Raw genomic sequence first — 25660 nt, 5'->3', positions numbered from 1 at the left:
CCAGCCCTTCAAAGGATAATAACAGAAAAAAACCAATACAAGGACAGGAACCACACCCTAGAAACAACAAGAAGGTAATCCCTCAACAAACCTAAAAGAAGACAGCCACAAGAACAGAATGCCAACTTTAACAACAAAAATAACAGGAAACAACAATTACTTTTCCTTAATATCTCTTAATATCAATGGACTCAACTCCCCGATAAAAAGACATAGACTAACAAACTGGCTACACAAACAAGACCCAACATTTTGCTGCTTACAGGAAACTCATCTCAGAGAAAAAGATAGACACTACCTCAGAATGAAAGGCTGGAAAACAATTTTCCAAGCAAATGGTATGAAGAAACAAGCTGGAGTAGCCATTCTAATATCTGATAAGATTGACTTCCAACCCAAAGTCATTAAAAAAGACAGGGAGGGACACTTCATACTCATCAAAGGTAAAATCCTCCAAGAGGAACTATCAATCCTGAATATCTATGCTCCAAATACAAAGGCAGCCACATTCATTAAAGAAACTTTAGTAAATCTCAAAGCACACATTGCACCTCATACAATAATAGTGGGAGACTTCAACACACCACTTTCACCAATGGACAGATCATGGAAACAGAAACTAAACAGGGACACAGAGAAACTAAGAGAAATTATGAATCAAATGGATCTGGCAGATATCTACAGAACATTGTATCCTAAAACAAAAGGATATACCTTCTTCTCAGCACCTCATGGTACCTTCTCCAAAATTGACCACATAATTGGTCACAAAACAGGCCTCAACAGATACAAGAATATTGAAATAGTCCCATGCATCCTATCAGATCACCATGGACTAAGGCTGATCTTCAATAACAAAATAAATAATAGAATGCCAACCTTCACGTGGAAACTGAACAACACTCTTCTCAATGATACCTTGGTCAAGGAAGGAATAAAGAAAGAAATTAAGGACTTTTTAGAGTTCAATGAAAATGAAGCCACAACATACCCAAACTTATGGGACGCAATGAAAGCATTTCTAAGAGGAAAACTCATAGCTCTGAGTGCCTCCAAAAGGAAACTAGAGAGAGCACACATTAGCAGCTTGACAACACACCTAAAAGCACTAGAACAAAAGGAAGCAAATTTACCCAAGAGGAGTAGACGGCAGGAAATAATCAAACTCAGGGTGAAATCAACCAAGTGGAAACAAGAAAAACTATTCAAAGAATCAACCAATCAAGGAGCTGGTTCTTTGAGAAAATCAACAAGATAGATAAACCCTTAGCCAGACTCACTAGAGGGCACAGGGAAAGCATCCTAATTAACAAAATCAGAAATGAAAAAGGAGACATAACAACAGATCCTGAAGACATCCAAAACACCATCAGATCCTTCTACCAAAGGATACTCAACAAAACTGGAGAACCTGGATGAAATGGAGAAGTTCCTAGACAGATACCAGGTACCAAAGGTGAATCAAGATCAGGTTAATGATCTAAACAGCCCTATATCCCCCAAAGAAATAGAAGCAGTCATTAATAGTCTCCCAACTAAAAAAAGCCCAGGACCAGATGGGTTTAGTGCAGAGTTCTATCAGACCTTCAAAGAAGATCTAATCCCAGTTCTTCACAAACTATTCCACAAAATAGAAACAGAAGGTACTCTACCCAACTCATTCTATGAAGCCACAATTACTCTGATACCTAAACCGCAAAAAGACCCAACAAAGATAGAAAACTTCAGACCAATATCCCTTATGAATATTGATGCAAAAATCCTCAATAAAGTTCTTGCTAACCGAATCCAAGAACACATCAAAACAATCATCCATCCTGACCAAGTAGGTTTCATCCCAGGGATGCAGGGATGGTTCTATATACGGAAATCCATCAACGTAATCCAGTATATAAACAAACTCAAAGACAAAAACCACATGGTCATCTCGTTAGATGCGGAAAAAGCATTTGACAAGATCCAACACCCATTCATGATAAAAGTCTTGGAAAGATCAGGAATTCAAGGCACATACCTAAACATGATAAAAGCAATCTACAGCAAACCAGTAGCAAACATCAAAGTAAATGGTGAGAAGCTTGAAGCAATCCCTCTAAAATCAGGGACTAGACAAGGCTGTCCATTTTCTCCATACCTATTCAACATTGTACTTGAAGTCCTAGCCAGAGCAATTCGACAACAAAAGGAGATCAAAGGGATACAAATTGGAAAAGATGAAGTCAAAATATCACTTTTTGCAGATGATATGATAGTATATATAAGTGACCCTAAAAATTCCACCAGAGAACTCCTAAGCCTGATAAACAGCTTCGGTGAAGTAGCTGGATATAAAATTAACTCAAACAAATTAATGGCCTTTCTCTACACAAAGAATAAACAGGCTGAGAAAGAAATTAGGGAAACAACACCCTTCTCAATAGTCACAAATAATATAAAATATCTTGGCGTGACTCTAACTAAGGAAGTGAAAGATCTGTATAATAAAAACTTCAAGTCTCTGAAGAAAGAAATTATAGAAGATCTCAGAAGATGGAAAGATCTCCCATGCTCATGGATTGGCAGGATCAACATTGTAAAAATGGCTATCTTGCCAAAAGCAATCTACAGATTCAATGCAATCCCCATCAAAATTCCAAATCAATTCTTCAACGAATTAGAAAGTGCAATCTGCAAATTCATCTGGAATAACAAAAAACCTAGGATAGCAAAAACTCTTCTCAAGGATAAAAGAACCTCTGGTGGAATCACCATGCCAGACCTAAAGCTCTACTACAGAGCAATTGTGATAAAAACTGCATGGTACTGGTATAGTGACAGACAAATAGACCAATGGAATAGAATTGAAGACCCAGAAATGAACCCACACACCTATGGTCACTTGATCTTCGACAAGGGAGCTAAAACCATCCAGTGGAAGAAAGACAGCATTTTCAACAAATGGTGTTGGCACAACTGGTTGTTAACATGTAGAAGAATGCGAATCGATCCATTCCTATCTCCTTGTACTAAGGTCAAGTCTAAGTGGATCAAGGAACTTCACATAAAACCAGAGACACTGAAACTTATAGAGGAGAAAGTGGGGAAAAGCCTTGAAGATATGGGCACAGGGGAAAAATTCCTGAATAGAACAGTAATGGCTTCTGCTGTAAGATCGAGAATTGACAAGTGGGACCTCATGAAACTACAAAGCTTCTGCAAGGCTAAAGACACCATCAATAAGACAAAAAAACCACCAACAGATTGGGAAAGGATCTTCACCTATCCTAAATCAGATAAGGGACTAATATCCAATATATATAAAGAACTCAAGAAGGTGGACTCCAGAAAGTCAAATAACCCCATTAAAAAATGGGGCTCAGAACTGAACAAAGAATTCTCACCTGAGGAATACCGAATGGCAGAGAAGCACCTGAAAAAATGTTCAACATCCTTAATCATCAGGGAAATGCAAATCAAAACAACCCTGATATTCCACCTCACACCAGTCAGAATGGCTAAGATCAAAAATTCAGGTGACAGCAGATGCTGGCGAGGATGTGGAGAAAGAGGAACACTCCTCCATTGTTGGTGGGATTGCAAGCTTGTACAACCACTCTGGAAATCAGTCTGGCGGTTCCTCAGAAAATTGGACATAGTACTACCGGAAGATCCAGCAATACCTCTCCTGGGCATATATCCAGAAGATGTCCCAACCGGTAAAAAGGACACATGCTCCACTATGTTCATAGCAGCCCTATTTATAATAGCCAGAAGCTGGAAAGAACCCAGATGTCCCTCAACAGAGGAATGGATACAGAAATTATGGTACATTTACACAATGGAGTACTACTCAGCTATTAAAAAGAATGAATTTATGAAATTCCTAGCCAAATGGATGGACCTGGAGGGCATCATCTTGAGTGAAGTAACACAATCACAAAAGAACTCACACAATATGTATTCACTGATAAGTGGATATTAGCCCAAAACTTAGGATATCCAAGATATAAGATACAATTTGCTAAACGCATGAAACTGAAGAAGAATGAAGACCAAAGTGTGGACACTGTGCACCTTCTTAGAATTGGGAACAAAACACCCAGGGAAGGAGTTACAGAGACAAAGTTCGTAGCTGTGATGAAAGGATGGACCATTTAGAGACTGCCATATCCAGGGATCCATCCCATAATCAGCTTCTAAAGGCTGACACCATTGCATACACTAGCAAGATTTTGCTGAAAGGACCCAAATATAGCTGTCTCTTGTGAGATCATGCCGGGGCCTAGCAGACACAGGAGTGGATGTTCACAGTCAGCTATTGGATGTATCACAGGGCTCCCAATGGAGAAGCTAGAGAAAGTACACAAGGAGCCAAAGGTATCTGCAACCCTATTGTTGGAACAACATGATGTACTAACCAGAACCCCGGAGCTCTTGCCTCTAGCTGCATATGTATCGAAAGATGGCCTAGTCGGCCATCAATGGAAAGAGAGGCCCATTGGACTTGCAAACTTTATATGCCCCAATATAGGGGAATGCCAGGGCCAAAAGAATGGGAATGGGTGGGTAGGGAAGTGGGGGGCGCTATGGGGGACTTTTGGGATAGCATTGGAAATGTAATTGAGGAAAATATGTAATAAAAATATTAAAAATTAAAAAAAAAGAATAGTCAGTGCTCCTAACCACTGAAATATCTCTCCAGCCCCTACACTTGTTTTAAAAAGAAAAGAAATAGGTGTCTTAAATTCACATGGCAGTGGAAATAGATGTACCTTCAGAGACCCTACCACAGACCATGAAAGAACAGACAGTTCTAGTATATATGCTATAGTTTTCCCTATACATGCAGACCTCTGATAATAAAAGTAGTAATACAATAAAAATTTAGTAAAGCAAAACAAGACAATTGTAACAGTATAAAATTATTTAAAACTTGGGGATTATTTCTTTCTAGAATTCTCTAACATTTGAATACCTCCATTGACTGTAGAAACAGAAATCACAGATTTGGGGATGGCACTGTATATTTTACCAAAATGGGCTATGTATTAAGACCCCATTTCACTAAACAAACAAGGAAGGGATCAAGGACAAACTGATGAAGGGAAAATATCCAAGCCAAGAGTCTTAAGTGTGTTCTGAGGTGACTGTAGTCTGAGCACAGATTCTTCCTAGCTACTGAACTATGTGTACAGTGCTCACAGGGAAGAACCTTCCTGAAGGGTCTAGCTGTGCTGCTATCCCGAATCACATTAAGTTCAACATCTCCACATCTCAGTTGTATGTACTGTATGGATTCAAGTTGGCACGTACCCCCCTCACTCACCCTCCATCTCTGTGGGATCCTTAGTTCTCAGTATTGTGAAGGACTAAGATGCCTCCACTGTCTTCCTTGTGATTTCTTTTTGACTCATATGCCTTCTATAACATTCATTCTGACACTCTACCTTCTGTTTTTACCTGATTCTTATATTTCTTGGTAATCAAATACCCCCAAAAGGCTACAGTGTTTGAAATTTATCATCACCTTGAGTTTTTAGGATAAAGCTGATGTCCAAGAAAAGGCATCTCAAAAAATTTTCAATTTGTAATTTAGAACTCCAAATTAACATAATAAACATTGAGCCCTTTCAGATGTTCTAGTTCTAATCTATTATGAGCTAGTGTAGGGCTCTGCTGAGCAGTTTCTGATAAAAGACTGTGTGTTTATGTATTGCTACATTTAAAAGAATCTAAGACTTCTCCTGAAGGTTTTGAAATATATGTGATTACATTCTTTCAAATCAGGATTGAAGCTATTGGCAGAACAATTTAAAAGAGGAACACACACACACATGCACAGAGAGAGAGAGAGAGAGAGAGAGAGAGAGAGAGAGAGAGAGAGAGAGAGAGAGAGAGAGAGACAGAGAGAGAAAAACAGAGAGAAAGAAAGAGAGAGACAGAGAAGAGAAGAAGGAAAGGAAGGGGAACAGAAGAGAGGGGGGAGAGGGAGAAGGGGGATATAGGGAGAGAAGAGAGTCAGTTTGTAAGATACTTGACTGTTAGATTCTTCTGGGACTTAGTTCTGCCGCTGCTAATCATCTGACCATTAAAACAAACACCGATTTTCGAAGGGACAAATGGGAGTTGTAGTTCAGCTTCATAACCTCTCTCCCCTAAAAATGGGCTATTGATTATATAATTTTATATGTAATATGTACACATTATTGTAAAACACAAGAAAACATCTATAAAGAGAGAGTACTGCATAGTCAAATTGTACAGGGCTTCTCTCTAGTCTCCACCCTACTTCTTGTGCATAAACAAGTAGTCTGGCTATTTTAACTCTGTAAGCAACTGGCTGATGTTCTTCCTTAGCAGTCATACTAGCTGTGTGTGGCATGAGGCAAACCTTTCCAAATCAGCCCGCTGTAAACAGAGAGGTGGTAAATACTGCATTTGATTATTTTCTCTGTAATTTGCTGTTCATAGAGATGTTTTGCATATGTTGATTAAATATGCACTTTCTGCTGCCTAGGGAGTCAGAGTCCTTCACAGCAGACCAGTGTAATCTGGTCCCAGGAGGCTGCGGCACTCCAGAGGGGCACAGTCACATGGACTACCTGCTTCTGCTTGTCTTAGCAACAATGATCGCCATATGTGAAGCTGCGGGAAAACAGATGCTGTTTTTCCATTTGTGAAATCAAGTTGTTGGAAAGTAGTCAGGTTTCCAACGCACAAGAGCTCATCTAATCAACCTACAGAGACAGTGTGAGCTTTCTCAGAAATATTTGACAACATTCCCTAGCACTGGTGACTAGAATTACATATGAAATTACAAAGTGATCATCCTTTCCCCAACATTTGTGTACATAAATCTCTTTGTATGGCTAGAAATGGAGTCCATAATTTTCTCAAACAAAAGCAGTATATAGCACAGTTGCTAATTACATAAAGAAATTCCGATCATGGTCTGAATGTAGGGTCTCTTTACTTCAGCATTAAATACTATTCTGTTAATCAGCAGGCCTTTCTTTCCTTGAGACAAATGAAGTAACACTAAAGACTCATTAATAAAGATAATTTCTTTTTTATCAAACCAGAAGCATTATTTCACCAAGAGCACAAGCCTTAATATTCTAGAATCCATTCCCCCTTAACCCATATTGCAAGGAGTCACCATACCATGTGTATAGCAAACATTTAACTCTAGCTGCTTGCAAAGCTCTTTTACAAACTATGACATATTTCTCAGAGTCAGTATATTTTGAAATTAGGCTGTCTAGAGTGACTATTATGTCTTCAGTGGTAAAGAAATGCCATATGCCCATTACAAAATGTTCAAGCAGTGCAGCCTTGATCAACTGTGGCTAAAACCTTACCTTTATAATGGATTCAGAAAAGGTGGTACATTTACACAATGGAGTACTACTCAGCTATTAAAAACAATGATTTTATGAGATTCTTAGGCAAATGGATGGATCTGAGTGAGTTAACCCAATCACAAAAGAACACATATGATATGCACTCACTGATGAGTGGATATTAACCCAGAAACTTAGAATACCCAAGATACAATTTGCACAACACATGAAGCTCAAGAAGAAGGAAGACCAAAAGGTGGATACTTTGTTCCTTCTTAGAATGGGGAACAAAGTACCCATGGAAGGAGTTACAGAGACAAAGTTCAGAGCCAAGACTGAAGGAAGGACCATCCAGAGACTGCCCCACCTGGGGATCCATCCCATAAACAACCACCAAACCCAGACACTATTGCATATGCCAGAAAGATTTTGCTGACTGGACCCTGATATAGCTATCTCTTGTGAGGCTATGCCAGTGCCTGACAAATACAGAAGTGAATGTTCATAGTCATCTATTGGATGGAACACAGGGCCCCCAATCAAGGAGCTAGAGAAAGTACCCAAGAAGTTAAAGGGGTCTGCAACCCTATAGGAGGAACAACAATATGAAATAACCAGTGCCTCCCAGAACTGTCTCTCTAGTTGCATATGTAGCAGAGGATGACCTAGTCGGTCATCAATGGGAGGAGAGGTCCTTGGTCTTGGGAAGATTATATGCCCCAGTACAGGGGAATGCCAGGGCCAGGAAGTAGGAGTGGGTTGGGGATCAGGGCAGGGGGAGTGTATAGGGGACTTTCGGAGAGGAAAATTGAAAAGGGGATAGCATTTGAAATGTAAATGAAGAAAATATCTAATAAATAATTAACATAAAAAAATTTTTTTAAAAACCCTTTCCTTTAGTCACCACAATTTGATAATGTATAGAAAGAAAAGTAGAGAAAAACTGAATATGACTATAGCTATTCTGGCAACCAAGAAACGTTGATGCTGCTCCTATTTTTAGCATTACTTCCTAATTTTACTATTATCTGGATTTTAATTAATTTTATAAAATGTAAATGATATGGTACATCAAACAGATATAAGAAATCAGCAACCTCCTGGTGGTGGTGGCACAAGTCTTTAATCCTAGCTCTTGGAAGGCAGAGCCTCCAGATCTCTAAGAGTTTGAAACCAGTCAGAAAGAGAGAGACAGAGACAGAGACACAGAGAGAGACAGAGACAGAGAGAGACAGAAAGAGAAACAGACAGAGAGACAGAGACAGACAGAGACACATACACATAGAAAGACAGACAGAGACAGACAGAGAGACAGGCAGAGAGACAAAGAGAGAGAGAGAAAGAGAGAGAGAGTTCCACGACAGACAAGGTTACACTTAGAGACAATGTCTGAATAAAAAAAAAAAAAGAAAATTCATCAAGTTTTTTTTTTAAATATTTTTTAATTAGGTATTTTCCACATTTACATTTCCAATGCTATCCCAAAAGTCCCCCTTACCCTCCCCCCTCCCCTACCCACCCACTCCCACTTTTTGGCCCTGGAATTCCCCTGTACTGGGGCATATAAAGTTTGCAAGTCCAATGGGCCTCTTTCCAGTGATGGCCGACTAGGCCATCTTTTGATACATATGCAGCTAGAGTCAAGAGCTCCGGGGTACTGGTTAGTTCATAATGTTGTTCCACCTATAGGGTTGCAGATTCCTTTAGCTCCTTGGGTACTTTTCTGGAGGAGCTACCTCCATTGGGGGTCCTGTGATCCATCCAATAGCTGACTGTGAGCATCCACTTATGTGTTTGCTAGGCCCCGGCCTAGTCTCACAAGAGACAGCTATATCAGGGTCCTTTCAGCAAAATCTTGCTAGTGTATGCAGTGGTGTCAGCATTTGGAGGCTGATTATGGGATAGATCCCTGGATATGGCAGTTTCTAGATGGTCCATCCTTTCGCTACAGCTCCAAACTTTGTCTCTGTAACTCCTTCCATGGGTGTTCTGGTCCCAATTCTAAGAAGGGGCACAGTGTCCACACTTTGGTATTCGTTCTTCTTGAGTTTCATGTGTTTTGCAAATTGTAACTTATATCTTGGGTATTCTAAGTTTCTGGGCTAATATCCACTTATCAGTGAGTACATATCATTTGAGTTCTTTTGTGATTGGCTTACCTCACTCAGGATAATGCCCTCCAGGTCCAACCATTTGCCTAGGAATTTCATAAATTCATTCTTTTTAATAGCTGAGTAGTACTCCATTGTGTAAATGTACCACATCAAGTTTTAATAACTAAAAATATCTATAGAACCCCAGGATGTTAGTAAGTTCTGTAGTTCTGTTTGAGTCATGTCTGATAACTGGACACTCTGGTATATTGATAGAAATTTACCTAAATCAATGAAGAATGTGTGCCACCCTGAGAAATAATGGATGATACCTGCATAGAAATCATTGCACATACAAAAAATCTGGTATTTGTTCAGAAGACAAAGACATTACACCTACACATAGTACTGCAATTTTGTTACCAAGTGTGATGGGCTTTGAAACATGGAGATCACATAAGATCCCGGTGATGGTTCCCTAGGACAGAAGAAAGATACATGGGACAAGCATTACTTGAAGACTTAAGGCATCCACAAAAGTAAATAAGCTTCAGTTAATTTGACAGGAAATTTGGTGAGGAAAATAAAGAAGAGACATGGAAAAGTGAAATACAAATCGCAAAGGGTACTGAGCTGTGCTCTTTTTTGAGCTCAGAAGAGGCTCTGAGCATGAGCCGTTCATGGCTCATACACAGATTTCAGTGTGAGAGCCTAGCAGTGTGTCTGGGTGGCAACTGCAGGCTTGCAGTATGCTGCATATTTTGATCCCACTAGAGGAGAGAACATACTTGCATATTACAAAGAGAAATGGACAATAATAAAACATCTCAGACCATAAGGACAGACCAGAAATCTGAAGTGGTTATAAATAAATACCACAGTATAATTAGGACTGGAGTGGCTACAATGACTGTCATAGAACTTTATTATAGACATTATTTTCACACTATTAACAGCTATAAAAACTCAATGAAACATCAACTTCTGTGGTAGAAAGAGATAAAAGAACTTGAAGAAATGAAAGTCACATTGGAATAAGACTAACCTGAGACCCAACTCCATACCCAGGATGCTTTCTGCTTTTTGCATTTTAGTATGCAGAGTTGGAGTTGGGAAATTCAGTTCTTTGTCCCCCTGTCTTTAGGATTTCTAAATACTACTGATGAAAGAGAAGAAAGGTAGAGTGTATGAGGCTATTAGCCCATGAGTAATAAACATTAAAGCATTGGTGAAGTGGCTATTTTTTTAAATTAGGAATGAATTTTATTATTTCTATGAATGGAATTAAATATATACCACATTCAGATCAAAAGGAAAACGGAGTGGCAGATAACAAACAGAACCGCTTCTCCTTCTGATAAACAACCTATTAGCAGCCCCCTATATCTTTACACAGATAGTCTATGAAAACACTAACATTTTAAAAATGAATTTTTTATTAGATATTTTCTTTATTTACATTTCAAATGCTATCCCGAAATTTCCATATACCCTCCCCGCCCTGCTCCCCTATAATGACCAGGAGTACTACAAAAGAGTGTGACTAAAGTCTACCTTGAGGAGTTTGAGTACATAACAGATACAATTTCTTTAAGCTACTTGGTAATTCTAAGAAATGTTGCCTCTTAGCTTTATTTAGCCCACGTTGATTTAGGTCTCCAAGATTCCTCACTAATTCATGGACGAACATCATTAAATGGAGGCTGTAAGCTCCTACAAAGTTTCTGAACCTAATTACATGTCAATGAAGACCTGAAGAAGATTCATATAAGAGTTATGATTATTTATATCCTTGACGTGTACATCCTTGGACATGTCACACATAGTAAGTGAATATATTTTATCTACAAAATTAGAGAAAACATTTTCTACTTTTATTAAACAATGCTGGAATGATTTTGTAAGATGTAGCATTTTTTCCCTTGTGCCCATATCTTCAAGGCTCTTCCCCACTGTCTCCTCTATAAGTTTCAGAGTCTCTGGTTTTATGTGGAGTTCCTTGATCCACTTAGACTTGAGCTTTGTTCAAGGAGATAGGAATGGATCAATTCACTTTCTTCTATATGCTAACTGCCAATTGACCCAGCACCATTTCTTGAAGATGCTGTCTTCTTTCTATTGAATGGTTTTAGCTCCTTTGTCAAAGATCAAGTAACCATAGGTGTGTGGGTTCATTTCTGGGTCTTCAATTTTATTCCATTGATCTACCTGTCTGTCGCTATACCAGTACCATGCAGTTTTTATCACAATTGCTCTGTAGTACAAGCTTGAGGTCAGGCATGGTGATTCCACCAGAGGTTCTTTTATTGTTGAGAATAGTTTTTGCTATCTTAGGATTTTTGTTATTCCAGATGAATTTGCAAATGGCCCTTTCTAATTCAGTGTAGAATTGAGTTGGAATTTTGATGGGGATTACATTGAATCTGTAGATTGCTTTCAGCAAGATAGCCATTTTGACATTATTAATCCTGCCAATCCATGAGCATGGGAGAGCTTTCCATCTTCTGAGATCTTCTTCGATGTCTTTCTTCAGAGACTTGAAGTTCTTATCATACAGATCTTTCACTTCCTTAGTTAGAGTCACACCAAGGTATTTTGAATTATCTGTGATTGTTGTGAAGGGTGTTGTTTCCGTAATTTCTTTCTCAGCCTGTTCATCCTTTGTGTAAAGAAAGGCCACTGATTTGTTTGAGTTAATTTTATATCTAGATACTGCACTGAAGCTGTTTATCAGGTTTAGGAGTTCTCTGGTGCAATTTTTAGGGTCACTTATTATAGGTGTCTTATCTAAAGCATGAGTTTCTTGATTGGACCCACATCCACTACTGAGAAACTAATAAAAATTTTGGATGCCATATTAAGGATAAAGTATAATTTATTCTTAATTCCAATAACATGGCGTTTCTCTTCTGTTTTCTCAATGTACCATGGTTCAAGTTATTCAAGAGGCAGCTCTCATCTGTGAAGGGAAGGGAACCTCAGAAAACTGCAATGGCAGCAATGTGAGGTCAGACTCATGTAAAGAATGCTGTGCCAGACAGCAAAGAGCAAGGGAACAGACTTTGCATTGTTCTTCCTATCCATGGCTCATACCACATCACTGGCCACTTAATATCTGTTGGTGTTCTTCTGAATGATGGGTTTCTGATAATGTGAAACCTCTCAAAAAATTGCAGAAACACACAGCAGGAAGTCTTTAATTCAGCTGCAGAGGACTTTGGCTAGTTTAAAGATGTTAGAAAATAAAATATAAGAGCTATCCATGTAGAGCACCCATGCTTATCCGTATCGTATTCATGGCATGAAGGGAAGCACTGGCTCCTTCTAGACCATCTTCACAGTTTATTTAGCTCCTCTAAATTATAAACTATTTTAACTTTTAACAATCATCATAATCATTGTAGGAGCAAAAAGGCTTACAATGATTTTTAGCTATTGCTGGCAAATAGAAATTATTTCATGTACCATATGGCTGCTAGCAGAGGTTAGATATTTAAAAGTTATTTTATGAGCTAGTCTTGTATATCCTTCTATGTACTAATTTCCTTCATTCAAACAGATATTAGATAGCCATTGATGTGAGTCAAAACAACATAGTCATGTCCTGAGATTTACAGTCTGGCAGATTTGCTTGTTAGTGTTGAAGTTCTACCAAGTCAGTGTGACCTCTTCTTACCTTTACAAGAAAGTGGAGCAGAAAAGTTCACCTGTGATGTTCACTTGAGGCCAATCTCCCTACTTTGTAATGTATATGGTTCAGTGTGGAATAGCACACATACCACAGTAGTGAGCATATGTACACATGGAAAACTCATAAGGAACTTCCTTGGGGCTCTCATTACAACTTAAGATTTCAAAGTATCTAATGAAGACTGAGAATTTTTACCTTTATGCCTTTATAGAATTGCAATAAGCCATATGTGACATCCAATCTTACTGTTGCCCATGATATGAAACGTTCCAAACCTTACTGAGTACCTAAAATTACCTGACTTTCTTAGTGTTTTGCTTTGTAGTATACTGTCTGTGATGGTTTAATAATAAATGATGCTCATATGCTCAGAAAGTTGAACAGTTAAAATGCCTGGTTGATGGCACTCTTGGGGTCATGAAAACTTTTAGGTCATAGAAACTCAATAGAGAAAATACATCACTGGGACAGGGCTATGAGACTGTACAGCCTCAATTCACTCCCAGTTCATTTCCTCTGTCTTGTATTTGTGGTTGGAAATGAATTCTGTACCCCTACTTCTAGGCTTCCCCACCATTTCTGTCTCCCTACCTGAAACAGTAGGCCACATTAACCTCTTTCTTCTGAGTCATTTTTGGTCATAGATTTTTATCACAGCAATAAAACGTAGCTAGTGTAAAAGTTGTTTCCAGAACTGGAATTGCTGCTGTGAAAAATCCCACTGCTGTGTTGTGTTTTGGAGGAATGTAGAAGACTTTGGAACTTTGGCTAGAAAAGCAGTTGAATGCTGCAATCAAAACTTAATGAGTCATTCCCATAGGAGCCTGGAAGACAGTGTTACTGAAAGGAGTGCAGATTGTGGAGCCCTGAATCATATGGTTCCAGAAAGAACCAAGAGATTAAAAGCAGCTGGCCAGAAGTCATTCCTGGATGCTTCATTTACTAAAACTGGCCGTCATTTGTCTGACAGGAAATTTGAAGCTACAGTTGCCTCTTCCTGGATCTCTACCTCTCATAATCCTCAATCTTTGCTTCCTCACTTCAATCCAGAGTGATCAAAGGACAGATTGTCAAAGAGGTCTTTCCTTGCTTTCTCCAGACATGCAGCTCCCTATAGATTCCAGGCTTTTTACTGTTGTTTTATAGGATAACTTTATAGAACTTAAAATGTTTGACTATGGAGTAAACTGCTCCTCTTCCTCTCACTGGAATAGAACTCCATAGGGACAGGAATTTTTATAGGATTCACTTTTGCCAAGAAGAGGGATTGTATTTCACAAGTATTTATTGGATGAATGTGCATGTTCTAAATTCACAAAAGTTATTAACTTTGGTTAACAAAGGACTTGTTGGGCTTGGTATGGAAGAGTGCTAAGTAGAAATTGAAGAAATTTTCTGCTTACCAATGTTGAGGTCCTGAACTTTTCTCAGTAGGCATTTTCAACACATGTTTTGAGGTCTTTTTTGAATGCAGAGTACAGACATGACTAACTGCCTGGCCTGGTGTCACACACTTTAATCTCAGCAGTTAGGAGACAGAGGCAGGAGGATCTCTGTGAGTCCAAGGCCAGCATGGTCAACATAGTGAGTTTTAGAACAAGGGCTATGAAGAGAGACACTGTCTCAAAAAACAACAACAAAAATAAATTAAAAAAAAACAATAAACATTCAGCAAAGATTATATTTTAAGTAAATTTCAAACAACTCTCTATAAAAGTTAATCTCAGTCATCATAATCTAAGGCAAAATAGTAACTTTTATAAATTTGGAGCCTCTGTAATGGACTTTGTATGGTATAAGGAATGGCCTGTACAGACTTGTGAGTACATACCCCAATTGCACCAGCCCACCCTCTACTACCCCATGGTTTTGACACAATCTGTAGTCATGCATCATAATTGAAAGTGAGTATTTTTATGATAGAAACTGTACCTGGCAAATAAAGAAGCAGGTTTGTTCTCAGTTTAATTAAGTGAGTCTGGGCAGCCTTTTTGCAATATGGAGATTAACTGTCAGATTTATGTTAATATGATCTCAGAGAATGAAATGTCTATAAAAAGTTCCTCCCCTCACCCCTCACTTGAGCATTCACACTGTCTGGTTGTAGTTCCCTTAAGCTGGTAGTACCTTATGAAACCATCAGCAGGTCAGTTCTGCAGAAGCAAGGCATGTAACACATTATACTTATTAAAGACATTCAGACAAATACGTTGAAATCATAGCTATTATACAGAGAGAAAACTGTCACAATGGTCGACTTTGCAGCATCTCAGCAGAATCATTCAATGCCAAGCTCTCCTTTATCTGATTAACAGAGGATTACACAGCTCTTCTGAACACCCTCCCCATAATACAAAGAGCCTTTCATTCCTCTAAATACCCCCCTTTTTTGCATGTGAAAAAAGTGCCACCCATTTTTTTTTTTAATTTTGTGATTTAAGAAAAAAAAATGTAGTTTAAATCATGAGTCCTGTTGTGGGGACTGAGTTAATTAAAAACATGATGTATACATACAGCTGATCCTACTCACCCTAATGAAGAACATTAATTCTAGAGCATGTGTGGCTGTAGTCACATTGCTACAAATTACTGGACTCTTTCCTTTATCTGTTTCCAAGAAAGTCTCCCCCTGTTAGTTAGGAAAAAAGAAAAATATGACGCCTTAGTTCTAGGCAGCATAAATTACACACATCAATCAGAGGAAGCTTAAATTAAAATACACATTTGGCAAACAAATATGAATATGTTGATCTCATCTGTGAATAAAAATGATTTACTGGCTGTGTTGACCCCCCGCTGCTCAACATGAAGGTCACTGTGAGCAGCTTCTTTCTCATTGAGAAATGTTTTCGTATCTTTTAAAGATCCAATTTTATATATGCCCTAATGCTCAATCTAGTGATTCATATGTAGAGAGATTGATTTATCTTATAAAAAAATTACAGGCTCGTTTATATTTATGTAATCCAAAACAGATAGCTAAATTAAAATGTTGAAAAAAAAACACTAGTACTTTATAGTTCCTGGACTGAAGATTCTCCAATGTGTTTATGATTTTTCTAATCTAGCAGAACACTATTTGTGAAATGGAATGGTACACCTTTCCGATATTGAGTAATCATAAATCAGTCTATTCTTATCACCTACACCATGCATTATAGGGGCTGGGGCCCCTGGGAGGTACCCATTCCAGGCCAAAGCTTAAGGAGAGATGATCCTGGGTCTCAGTGTGGCTTGTCGTTTCTCACCAATACCTGTAGGTGAAACAGGCAGGTTCACTAAGCTAGTGATCAACCTGAACCAAAGTATATTTTATGTTATAACTTTAATTTTGAATATGCATGTCATATTTTCTTCCTGAGGCTTCATCATTATAACCATGATGCAGTATCCTGATATCTGCTCTTATTAGTTAGGCTCAATCTCAATACTGCACATCCTCATGAGTATACAAAAGGACAAATGAATAAACTAATTTAAAATTGTGGACTACACATACACCTTCCAAGTTAAAGATGAACAATCACCAAAGAAACCTGATAAATTATAAATGCCTAGGTCTCCTTCCACCAAAGTCAAACTTAGTGGTTTTGAAATGAGAAATGGGTCTGCATTCTTGGGGCAATCCCAATGGTCTTCAGAACAAACTTTGAGAAAGACTGTTGGGAGGACAGAATGGTAAAATGAAAACCAAACGTTATACAACTCATTGGGTTTTAGCAGTTTTAAAATTTTATTTGAAGAGATTAAATCCATGGCTAGGATGGCCATTTTTCACTATTTAGTAAACAGCAGAAAGAAGAATTATAAAGGGCCCCTCTAGAACAGTAGTTTTATACTAGAGAATTTCTTTTTTCTTTTGTTGTTCAAGTAGGAAGCCAGCAGAACTAAGAATTATCAGAAAAACAAATCACCTAGAGCAAAGCACTTACAAATCGGCCCATATTTTAAAAACACATTTCAGTTGTTGTGTCTATTTTCATTTTTATTACATATACTGATTGTTAATTCACGATATATGGTTGTTATGAGTCTTGCACAAATGTACCAACAGATCATGGATCTTTACATTGCTGAATACTAAGACATAAGGATGGAAAGTTCTAGAAACAAGGAAAAACTGAAGTGGGATGAAAGGGTGATCACAATTTTTCATTTTTTGTAGGGTGGAGAAACAATGACTTTATCTCTTCCCTGTAAGAAACAATTAAGAGACTAGTAAACTTTTAGAAAAGATAGGTTAAGGGTGTTTAAGGAGTTCTGTCCTCATAAGGAAAGGGGACTGAGTCAGTTCATCAGGGCCCACGTTGACTGTTAAGATGGCCAAAATGAATGGACTAGTTGTGCAGCATTCTGTTCATCTGGCTCAGATAGGCACTGCCAAAAGGAACTTGGGTGTAATTCTGCTCTGTGCTAATTAGAATTGGTCAAATTATCCTCTGATGAATTTCCTCCCATAGATAAAATTTGAGAGAATATACAACAACAAAGTAATTATCAGGGGTGCCAATTATCCCTAGGGGCAGCAGAGCTGGATCCAAGGATGTAGAACATGGTCTCAACTTCTTAGACAATTTCCTCCCCAACTAATGCAACCCCATTAAAAGTTCTCTTTTAGTGGGCACACAACCAATAGTGCATATGCTGATAGCATTTTCACATACAAATCTGATAGTTAGACACGCCATTACCCAATTTACACATGCAAATGCAGTAATTGTGTGTACTGGGGGTTCCTGGAAACCTGGCACACACCCAAAATGGAGGCCTTTTCAAAGCATGGCCAACCCACTAAATTCCTTTTCCACAGCAACTCAGCTCACTGTCTCACCTCTGCCTCCATTATCCTACATTCTGTGGTAGTCTGGAAGAAGGGAGATGTGTTTTGTAGATGTCCCTCAACTTTTTCTATTTGATTTGGACCTGTTTTCAGGAGTTTTTGGTTTGGTTTGGTTTGGTTTTTGTTGTTGTTGTTATTTTGTTTTGTTTTTTCTTCAACTTATTAGCAAGGTTCTATCCCCTTTGTAGCGATTTGTCTTTTCATTTCTCTGTTTAAAAAAAAAAATCAACTCTAATTAGGAAAATTCTTGTAAGTTATTTTCATCTAGAACTTGAAATGCTGTTGTAGTGATTTCTTCTTTTCAGTGAGATTACTATTCACAGCTGTGTGCACATGAGTTTACAACACGACGGACTTGATTATTTTAATTTGAGGAGCTGCTGCAGAAGCAGCTATAAACTATTTCCTGTCTCTTTATGTATTTCATATATTTGGGTTACTAGAGTATTCAGGCAGCACAGGAAGACAAAGGAATGAAGAACTACAAATTGAACTGAGTATACTTACTTTGCCAATATTTTTAAGATGGGGAATATTTAGATTAACCAAAAGCAGTTGAAAATAGCAATACAGTAAAAGTAAAGACAAATTATTTTGAAAGAGTTGCAAATGAAAATCATAACTCCAATTTGTCCCTCATTAGAAAACAAAAGTGCATCTTAGAAATAAAATAATATAATATAGAAAAAGCAAACAAATCAGAATAGGCCAAAACAAATAGAAAAAAAGGGGGGCTAAAAAAAAGCATGAGAACATACAGATGCATAGACACACATGTTCACACATGCAGGAATCTCATAAAACCACTAAATTAACAGCCATTATTTATACAAAAATGACCTGGAAATTAAGCAAACACACACACAAACAAAACACAAAATTCCCCAACTCAACATTATGAGACAAAGAATTTGCAAAGATGCTTTTGAGTTCATTTGTACTGTTTATCTATTGCTGAGGATGGGCCTACCCTTAAGAGTGGTTTGTTTCTCCTTGTGACACTCCCTTGGAGAAAATTAACTTTTTATTTGAAAGGAGTTATCGTTTTAAGCTACTTCTGAGTTAGAGGTGAGTCCACTTCTCCTTTCAGCTCTAGGACCTATTCAGGCCCACTACATGCTGCCAAGTCTGTGAATTAATATATGTGCAGTCCTCCTGTGTTTAAAAGCCTTGTTTCTTTGGTGTCCTCCATTCCTTCTGGCTCTAACACTTTCTGACTTCTCTTTCACATGAGCCATGGGACAGAATTTTCATGGAAGCATCTCATTTAGGACTGAGTGTTGCAAGGTCTCTCATTATCTACATAATGTCTGGCTGTGGGTCTTTGTATTTGTTCCCATCTCCTGCAGTAGGAAGTTTCTCTGATGGCTGAGCAAGGCACTTTTTAGGAGTCAATTGAGCTGTGTTCCTTTAACAGAACAGGAGTGGTTGGTTGGTTTTTCCCTTAGTCCCTGCCTTACCTAGTCACAGGTTCTTTGTCATCCAAGCAGTGTTTGGTATGGGTTGCATCTCACAGAGTGGGCCTTAAATCAATTCAGATTTTCTTATTTACACCTACAAGTTTTGTGCCACTATTTCACCAGCATAATTACAGGTATGATACCATTATAGATCTAAGGGTTTGTAGCTGGGTTGGTGTTTATCATTTTTCTTTGGTATCATGCCAAATAACTTCCAGTACTATGAATGTTAGGCAGTAAGGATGGAGGCTCTGGTGAACAGCAGTTTGACTTCTCCTTGATCAAAAGGTTGTGTAAGTATTGTCTTCAGTAATAGAAGTCTCACTGTCAATTTGTAGGGAATATCTAATAGCCTTGCCAATAGCCAGGGTTGTTTGGTGCTCCCTCTTTGGCCAACTTGATTAAATATAGCCTATTCCTTGTACTAGAATCCTCGTTTAGTGATAAAATATGTCCAGTTAGGGCTCTGTCGCCATTGGTATTTGGTAATTTTACTTAGATCAACTTCATATATATATATATATATATATATATATATATATATATATATAGTTGTCCCTCTGTGTTTTCCCTCTTCCATTTATCTCCCTGTTTGGCCCTCCCATTCCAGCACCCCTACCACCCCCATACATATACTTCATCCATTCATAACTATCTATTCTATTTCTTCTTCCTAAGGAGATCCTTTCATCTCCATAGTTCCTTATTTTATACCTAACTTCTGTGGTTATGCCTATGTGGTTATAGACTGTAGTTTGCTTAACAACAACTTAGCAACTTTTCTTTGAACTCTGTCTTTGACCACAGCTCTTGAAAGAGAACAGCTATCCCTTGGAATGTTCTGGGTGACAGGAACATAGAGACAAGTGTGAATAGATCAATTCTATATTAGATGAAAAGAACTTGGGGAGATTCCAGGTTGCTCAGTATGGAGAAGGTCCAGAGAAGAGCAGAAGTGCTCCACACTTTCCCTCATGACTGACCTATGTATCCCTCCCATCTGGCCATTCACATATACTTTGTTAAATTATTTATAATAAAATGATGAATACAAGTAAAGTGATTCCCTGAGTTTGTGAGCCATCCCAGTGCCTTATTAGAATCAAGAGAGAGATTGTGAGAATTCTGCCTTTTATATCACTGCCAAGTCTTTGGCCACAATCTGCAACTAGTGACTGGCCTGTCTTTTTCTGTTTTGTGCTGCTATAATGGAGTTCCTAAGACTGGTTAATTTATCAAGAACACACATTTATTTCCCATAGTTTTAGAATTTGGGAAGTTCCATGTAAAGGAGCCCACATCTGCCAAGGGCCATTTGTCAGAGATCAGGGCAGAAAGAGCAAAGGTGAATTACAAAGGGTGCCCAACATTTTCCTTTTCTGTGGTAATGGCAAGAATCAATTCATAAAGGCTAGTCCTCAAAGTCTAATCATTTCTGTCTAAGCTCTTCCTTCCAACATTACCACATGAAGATGAAGTTCCCCATGCATGAATCCTGAGAACACATTAGAACCCAGCACCATCTGAAGCAAAAACACTCAAGTCTAAAGGAATAAGCTATGGAATCTAATACAAGTTGTAGGCAACTAGCTTTAGAATTCAATTCTATTATAGGACAACTAGCTGGTGTTAGAGAATGACTCGGTGTGGGGACAATATCAGCACATTTGTTTTCAGAAGTTCCCTGCATTGATTGTGGAATGTATGTAGAAATTAGTTAATTGTTGAGGTTTTTGTTTCTGGTTATTGATACTTATTACTATAAGTAATAATAATAATATCAATAAATGTATATTTTTATCCACTGCCATGTATTCAAAGATCAAAGACACTCTTTATTTTAAGTTGGCATTTTTGTTTTTCAAGAACGAATGCATACTGTGTGGAAAGATGGGGCATATCATAATCCTAGAGCTGACTACTTTGATCAGTTGCTGGTTTTCTTGTAGTACCTTTAGAACCTCTTTAAGCATCAAGTCTTTGTGGATATGACCGTAAGTAGAATTCTGATTGACTATTTAAAGCTCTGCTAAAGACTCCATCATCATATGTAGTAGTCAAGACAAGGAAAATTTCATCATTTTGGAAATTTGTAATTTTTTCAATGTGTATTGGTATGAATTATGACTTTAATAGCCTTTAGCTTTTGTCTTAATCTTCCATTCTCCCATAATGGCCTTCTCTGGAATTGACAGTCTACTCTTGTTTAATTGGAGAATGTTGGGCCATTGCCGACTCAGAGCAAAGACTAATATTACCAACCCAGATTTTAGCTGAGAGAGCCTGTTTTGTGTTTTCTGAACTTTACCTTTGACGAAGGGAAGACAAAGATCTGGTCATGGATCATTGCTTTAGAACATTTATATTTACTTTATGGTAAATATTTAGCCATTCAAGAGGATGTCAACAAACCTATTCTGTTATTGGAAAAGGTTAACTTGGCATGTTCCTTTTGCTGTAGTATGATTGAGTTATTATATATAATAAGAGTTATGTAGTAACTTTTAAAACTCTGGATCAAGTATAACAGCAAAATAAACACCAGAGAAATGATTGTTTGTCTTTGTCACAAGTCTTGAAGCTAGGGATCTATATTATGTAACCTAAGCAACATATTTTTATAAAAAATCCCAGCATCTGTGTTGGCTATTTACTGTCATTGGCTGTTTTCTCTGCATAATGTTATAGTTGTAGGTGAAGGGAAGAATTTATATGGAGTGTGCCAACTCTTTAGCTATCTAAAAAGAAAGCTGGCCACAACAACACAATGTCATGCTATGTTCATATCATCTCTTGGTATTTCACTGAAAATTATTGGACTTCCACAGATAAAGTTGTACCAGCTGCAGTAACTACTAGAATCAGAGGCAAGTTTCACATAATTTCCAACTGTGTTAGGCTTACTCTGAGACATTATGAATGACTATAGATTTACTTAGCATTATAATCTATGATCATTTCACAGCTTCTATGTAAAACATACTTTTCAGGGCAACACAAGACCTTTAAATTGACGAAAGTGCCTAGTTAAGAGAATACCAACATATGTTAATAACCACCTGCAACAACAGCAGATATTTCATCATGTCCTTGTTCTAGATCCTGGGGAAAGAGCTACTTATTTACATAGTCATGGCTTACACAGAATACTGAGACCTTGCTGACATTCTTTGATGGAATAGAGTCTGAAAGCCAGGAAGAACTGGTCTGTGTCTTTGGTTGGCAACAACCAATGCTCTGAATTCTGCTGACGTATCTATGCTGATATATATATATATATATACGCATATATATATATATATATATATATATATATATATATATACACACATAGATATAGATATCCTCTGTTTTTTCCTTCCATCAAAGCCTAGGTCAGTTTTCTTTGGTGTCATTTTCTGAAAAAAAAAAAAAACTTTAAGTTTTGGATTTTATGGAGCTATTACAGAAATACAGCTAATTCTTTTTAGGGCAAAGCTGAAGTATAGATACTGTATAGATACATTACATTAGTTAGTAATATCAACTTGAAATAGGGTGAGATATAACGTAAGTGGTAATTTTTAAAAGCAGGTTATTCACTGAGTTATATAGCTTATACATCCCCATAAATTGATCTTAATAATTCCAAGCTTGATAGTACAATTTTAGATATCAGAAACTTTGATACTATTTCTCAAACCACAACTTGAAAAACAAATTATCCATTTTAATTTTCTTGCATATTCATATCATTGTAAGTGGTTTCATGGAATGTATCATTTACTATCCTAAAGCAATCATCTCTGCCTCAGAACAAAGAAAGGTTACCTTCTCTCAGGCATAGGATTTTAGAAGATAGATGTGAACATATAGAATATTAACAAAACATTTGCCTATTTTGCTAAGCCTTTGGCAATTTAAGGAAGAAGAAAAATATAAACTCATGCTCAGCCACCTAATTTTTGCATCTATTTCTTATTTTGAAACTATGTCCAAAGAGTATTTGTGAACTTAATCATTTGTCCAAAATTTTAAATGTAAGCATCTGGATTTTATCATTTTTGGTTAGCTTGTTTGAAATTTATAACATGCTGTGTTTCATAAAGCCAAGTTTCACAACACCCTTCATGAGTATCACCCACTTTGTTGAATATGATCTCTACAGATGTGATTTCTAACAAGTTATGAAGCAGTGGTGTCTTATTTGACTCACAAGACTGGGCAAGGGTATTCTTAAATTATGAGAAGCTAATGTACAGACATTCTTCTTATAGTTTAAAGCTTTTGAATGACTACAAAGCATTTCTTTTATATTATAACTAAAAATTTTCCTTCTTATCTTATGAGCCACAGTAATAAAGGCTGTCAAATGAATATGCTTTTCATTATCACCAAAGAAAGTAACAGCTTCATAACACATTTTCACTTTCTTTTGAACATTTCAAGTTATTTATTTGGATTAAATACTGTTGAGTGAACATTTAATTAAATAGTTATCTTAATTAGTCTTTTATTCACCTCCCCAAGAAAAAATAGAAAATTGGAATTTGTCAACTTCATAAAAATAGAAAAATATTTCTGTAAAATTAACTGTGTGAAATGATTTTATAGAAAAACTCAAAGGATTATCAACATCATAAACTTCACAGATTTTTTTGCATTTATGGAAATGTGGATGCAATTGTGTATACATATGTATGTACTTATATATGTTGTACATATGTGTGTGTGCACATGCCTCTGGAGGCCAGAGGTCAACTTCAGGATTTTCCTCAACAACTCTTCACCTTAATTTTTCATGAAAGTTCTCTAACTGAATCTGGATCCTGTGGATCCACACAGACTAGATGGCCAGCCATCTGTTGCCAGGGATCTCTCAAAGGTTTAGCAAAAGCAAGCAAAATAGTGGTAATCTATAGCATGATCTATGAAGAGTGACTGATTTGAAAATCTGAAGTCCTTAGACCCTGGCTCCTGGTTGAAAGAGAGACTGACTTTGTAGCTATGTATCTTACCTTCTCTCTATAGAGAAATTCTTCTGTTAGACAAACACCCAAAATGCTAAATAAGCCCCCAGACCTCAGGAACAAGTGTTCAAACTCTGGGCAGTAAACTTACCAGGGAGTAATATGAATCTGGTTGGATAATAAAAACGACACCCAAAAGTCCCAACAGGCCTCATTCCAACGAAAAATAAACAAAATAAACTCAGTATTTAAAGCCTTCAAGCAAATTTCAGAGGCGGATTTATTATGGGTTCATAATTAAGAGAATCATAAGAACTGTTCATGATGATAAGGCACAGTAAGGGTCCTAGATATGCATGGTTTCAAAAGCCGAGTTGAGAGTCGTCCTCACCTCAAAGCAGCCACAACACCTACTACCTTCTCACTTTCCTTGAGATTTCAAAATATTAATTCAGAAAAATCAATATTCAGGTGTTTCTTGTTCTCCAGAGCTGACTATGTTTTACCTCAAACAAAAGTCATTTAATTTTCCTGGCTATGTTCCCTAATTTCTCCTCCTGGGCTATATGAACTGTGACCTTTGCCTTCCTTTGCCATTGGCCTTCAGCCACTCAGTCAGATATTTTCCCCAACTTATTCCTTTATTTTTTCTTTGTATTTTTTCACTTTGTTTTATTATTGTTTTCCTGTTTTACACATTACAACAATAAGGTGATACTAAAAATTGCTTGATATTTTATAAAATCTTAATATGATGCATTAATAGTGTTAGTAGAGTAAAGATAAACAATATAAACATGTATAATCAACACTGTGAAATTTAAGTTGGGATTTTAGGCATTAGCAAGGTAAACTGAACTCAGACTCAATAGACTTTAAATACATACAAAAAATGAATAGCAGTTCTGAAAAATTCTTTATAAAGAAGTGTAAAGAACATGAGCTGTCCTGTCTCTAGCTGCATATGTAGCAGAGGATGGCTTAGTCATCCATCATTGAGAAGAGAGGCCCCTTGGTCTTGCAAATTTTATATGCCCCAGTACAGGGGAACACCAGGGTCAAGAAGTGGGAGTGGGTGGGTAGGGGAGCAGAATGGGGGGAGTGTATAGGGGACTTTTAGGATAGCATTTGAAATGTAAATGAAGACAATACCTAAAAATTAAAAAAAAAAAAGAAAAATGATGCTTCTATCAAGAAATGTTTCTATAGAGCATTTGGATAAAAAATGGCCTCCCTCTAAGTTGTTTTAAAAGCTACTTTCTCAAATTGAAAAAAAAAAAAGTCAAATCATTTCTATTGTCTGAT

The sequence above is a fragment of the Mus caroli genome, unplaced genomic scaffold (assembly GCF_978045245.1).
Source record: "Mus caroli unplaced genomic scaffold, Mus_caroli_1 scaffold_3, whole genome shotgun sequence".
NCBI lineage: Eukaryota > Metazoa > Chordata > Mammalia > Rodentia > Muridae > Mus > Mus caroli.
Note: the sequence above shows the minus strand (reverse complement) of the source record.